Source organism: Scyliorhinus canicula, chromosome 17, assembly GCF_902713615.1.
Source record: "Scyliorhinus canicula chromosome 17, sScyCan1.1, whole genome shotgun sequence".
NCBI classification, from domain to species: Eukaryota; Metazoa; Chordata; class Chondrichthyes; order Carcharhiniformes; family Scyliorhinidae; genus Scyliorhinus; species Scyliorhinus canicula.
This window is the reverse complement of record NC_052162.1, coordinates 130,793,049-130,798,003: the sequence shown is the minus strand read 5'-3', so window position 1 is coordinate 130,798,003 and position 4,955 is coordinate 130,793,049.

The following is a 4,955-nucleotide window of genomic DNA, read 5'->3' as shown; positions in this document are numbered from 1 at the left end:
CACTGCCTCTTTTTTTTTTTTAATTTAGTATACCCAATTAATTTTTTTTCCAGTTAAGGGGCAATCCACCTAACCAGCATATCTTTGGGCAAGAGGGTGAATGTGGTGGCTGACCGGGGGGTAGGTATGTAACAATAATGCTTTGATGGGGAGGTTGGTGGGACTGGTTAGCGTGTACGCCGTGAATTGTGATGACAAAGGGTTTATGAAGAAAATGGTGGCTGCCATACCAAATTTAGACACCACATTTGCAACACTGCGCACTGCTCTCAGCACAGCCAGGACAAGGGTGAGGCAGACAATGCAAGTCAGCTCTCCCTTCTCTTTCCACACCAGCTCCAATGCCACAACTTGCATTCATGCGGCGCCTTCAAGGTAGGAGAGAGAACGTCCTGCCGACATACTGGCTTGCGGCCAAACAGGCCAGCTGGCGTGCCGATCAAAGTGCAGCAAAGCCAAGGCACCCAACCGTGCTAAAACCGCGCAGACACGGGGAGAATGTGTAAACTCCATACGGACAGTGACCCAGGACCGGGATTCGAACCCGGCTCCTCGGCGCCGTAACAAGTGCTAACCACTGTGCCACGTGCCGCCCTCTGCTTCCACTGTCTTTTGAGGAAGCGTTCCAGAAACTCTTGGCCCTCTGAAACAAATTCTCATCTCCATCTTAAATGAGCGAACCCTTATTTTTAACCAGTGACTCCTAGTTCTATATTCTCCGACAGGGGGAAATGTTCTGTGCACATCCACCCTGACAATATCCCTTAGGATCTTAAAGGTATTTAACAAGTCGCCTCTTACTCTTCTGGACTCCAAGCTAACCTATCCTTATAAGATAACCTGACCATTCCCATAATTAGTCTGGTATAGCTTCCCTGAACTGCTGAAGCATTTACAACCTTCCTTAAATAAGGAGACCAGTACTGTACACTACTCCAGATGTGGGCTTGCCAATACCCTCTACACCTACTTCTGTCATCAACTCCCCTCACTATAAGCATTACCTTTCCTAATTACTTGCTGTACCTGTATACCAGCCTTTTGTGATTCATGCACCAGGACACCCAGATCCCTCTGCGTCTCAGAGTTCTGCTCTGCAATCTAGAATCATAGAATCGCTACAGTGCAGAAGGAGGCCATTCAGCCCATTGAGTCTGCACCGACCCTCTGGAAAGAGTACCCCCCCCTAGGCCCACGTCCTAACCCTATCCCCGTAACCCCACCTTTTGGACACTAAGCGGCAATTTAGCATGGTCAATCCCCCTAAATATGGGAGGAAACTGGAGCACCCGGAGGAAACCCATGCAGACCGAGGGAGAATGTGCAAATTCCCCACAGACAGACAGTCACCCCAGGCTGGAATTGGGCCCGGGTCCCTGGCGCTGTGCTAACCACAGGGCCACTGTGCCACCTTATCTTTCATCATTTAGATAATATAGCATCAGCTGAGAAAAATCAGAGAGAAAAAGTGCAAATGGTCTTAAAGCTGCACGACGGCTTGCTCACTCGTCCTGTCAAAGATTAAAAATCTTGCTACAAGATGCAGGGGTGGTTGATGAAAACCACATGAGGCTCAAGGAAAAGATTAGTACAAAGTGTGAAATGTGTGAATAGTATTGGAGGACGGCGTCACATCCTATGATGAACCTTCCCTTGGCACGTGATCTTTAACAAGGTAGTTTCCGTGGATCTAAAGATGTGAGACAAGGCCAGAAATATTTTCATTCCAGACATTAGTCTTTCTCCAATAATACATGGCAAGGACAAAAGGGTGATTATGTGCCAAGTCATAGAGACTGGACCAGCTAAGTTCCTGACTGATAATGGAGGGGAATTTACGAATGACGTGTTCGAGACGTGTGTGAAAACATGAACATTCTGGTCATGAACACCGCAGCTGAACGTCCTTTCAGCAACGGACTCTGTGAAAGGAACCACGCGGCGATCGACGAAATGCTGCAGAAACTCTCAGCTGATCAAACTGCAAGTTGACAACCGCACTGGCTGGGATGATACCGTCTGGCTGGACGACAGCACTTTGGTCATCAATTATCGGATTGTTTCATGAAAAGCGGTAATCACATTAAGAAAAGACTGGAGAACCTAGAGGAGGAGTGTCTTATACCATAAAGCTTTGTACAAAATAAGGAGAATCATATTTTTCTTTGATTTGTTTTGAAATATTGTTTGTGCGTATTGTTATGATCCCGGTTGTGATGGTGAACACCCAGTGATTAACTGAAAAAAAAGGCCACAAGTTTCCATGTTTTTAAACAAAAACAAACTTTACTGTATATATAAAACAGAAAGAATATTAAACACCAGCACTATACTGAGCACAATAGTTTATAAAGATTTATGCTGTAAACCTAATTCTACTTTTCAATTTACCCCCCTCCCCCAAAGAGTTCCCTTATAATTAACAATATCTTGAAGATACATTCAGTTCTTTTGCTGGGCTTCGAGCCAAGCCAATTTCTCTCGGGATAACAATCGTTCGATAGACTATTTCTCGGACAAAAATGGAATGATTTCCCTTTAAATATAAATCCTTCATAATCTCTTTTATCTCGAATTTCACCCATGAGAAATATATTAGAAGGTATCGATTTCTCACAAGCTTCACTTTTTGGTGTACACTTCTCTGGAGAAACATCAGCCACTTTTACCAACACCACTGGTTTACACTTATTGGCAAATTGTTGGAGATCAAAACGTCCAATCCTATGAAAGTGAAAGCATTTTGGTGCTTTTGATTCACTTCCATCTTCTGTACTATCTTTTTGATTACCTTTCTACAGTATCCTATTCACTCTCATGTGATTTAACTTTCCAGTTTTCAGCCAATGGTTTGCTCTCACCTAGGTATCAGTATGTTGAATCATAGTTATCAGCTAAAACAGCAGCTCCCCTTATATTGAAAACCTTACGCTCATATGCCTTCTTAATTATCATTATCAGGCACATCCTAGTAGCTAATTGAATGTTGTCTTAATTCTTCCATTAATACTATTTCCCTTACATTTTCCAAATTCTGGCCAATATCCAGGGCTCAAACCCAGCTGTCGGTCTTTTACCCTCGAAGATTTGGTTTTATGGGTGGCACAATGGGTAGCACAGTTGCTTCACAGCACCGGGACCCGGATTCGATTCCCGGCTTGGATCACTGTCAGTACGGAGTCTGCATGTTCTCCCCCTATCTGCGTGGGTTTCCTCCTGGTGCTCCGGTTTCTTCCCACAAGTCCTGAAAGACGTGCTGTTCGGTGAATTGGACATTCTGAATTCTCCCTTTATGTACACGAACAGGCGCCGGACTGTGGCGACTAGGGGCTTTACACAGTAACTTCATTGCAGCGTTAATGTAAACCGACTTGTGACACTAATAAAGATTATCGAAATTGTAATTTATGCGCTTCGGAAAGAAGCTCACATGTATGAAGTAGCACAGTCTCAATTTATATGTAAATTGTTCTTCTGAAATACGTGAATAAACATAGAACATAGAACAGTACAGCACAGAACAGGCCCTTCGGCCCTCGATGTTGTGCCGAGCAATGATCACCCTACTCAAACCCACGTATCCACCCTATACCCGTAACCCAACAACCCCCCCCCCCCTTAACCTTACTTTTTAGGACACTACGGGCAATTTAGCATGGCCAATCCACCTAACCCGCACATCTTTGGACTGTGGGAGGAAACCGGAGCACCCGGAGGAAACCCACGCACACACGGGGAGGACGTGCAGACTCCGCACAGACAATGACTCAGCCGGGAATCGAACCTGGGACACTGGAGCTGTGAAGCATTTATGCTAACCACCATGCTACCGTGCTGCCCTTAACCATAATGGCTTTTACCATCAACTACTTGATAAGTAAGAATTTATGTCTCCTTTGGCCATCCGAGCTTTGTACCCACATTCCCAAATGAGACAAAATATCTCCCAATTCCATCCTTAGTGAATTTCAGCAAGTCAATAATTCTTAGTGAAATTGAAATTCAGCGGAATCAGCTCCTTGTATGAACCATTCGTTCCTCTTTCACCTCGTGACTTGAACTTTTTTTTTTAAGCCAGTTCAAAGCTTTGGGTTTTGATCTCTTTTCGAAACTCTTCGTCTCTTTCTGTATCTCCTCCCTCCTTTTCTAATTTTTCTCTTTAGAATTCAAGTTCAAGTCTTTGCATTTCCATTTCTTTCGTTCTTCCTTATTCCTTTTCTTCTCTATTAAGTTTGAGATTTTCCCGTACCTGAAATCCAGGCAATCCAACTGGATTATCAGGATTAGGCCTTTCTTCTTCCAATTACAAATTCTGTGCTATTGCAGCAACTATTTCTTGTCCCTGCTTGGAACTCCAACTTTCACTCTTTTGTTAACTCTAACAATCCCACCTCAGTAAATTTTTGAAAAAGGACAAATCTTCTCCCTCAAGATGTTTTAGCAATTAACAAAGCCATTCTTTCTCAATAAGTACAATCAGGTTTGGTAACCCAAATTTAGCAAACTCAGTTTCAGTCCGAAGTTTCAAATTCCTGGGCAAGTCCGCAATCTTGTTATAATCCCGGTACACACCATGAATGCTTAAAGAGAAATTCGAACACAAGTAATTAAATAGAAGAACTGCACCACAAGATTTTGCATTTTTAAATAAGAACATATTACTGTATATAGGAAAAATAAATTAAGCACCACTAACTTAAAAAAATGTTTAATCATTATTTCTGTTCTATCATTTAGTTGCAGCCAAGAGTTCTTTATATGTATTCACTTTTGCTGAGACCACCACAAATGCCACAGCCTTCTGGAATTCACTTTAATGTAACCTCGGGCAGCACGGTAGCAAAGTGGGTAGCAGTGTTGCTTCACAGCTCCAGGGTCCCAGGTTTGATTCCTGGCTTGGGTCATTGTCTCTGTAGAGTCTGCCTGTTCTCCCCGTGTCTGCGTAGATTTCCTCC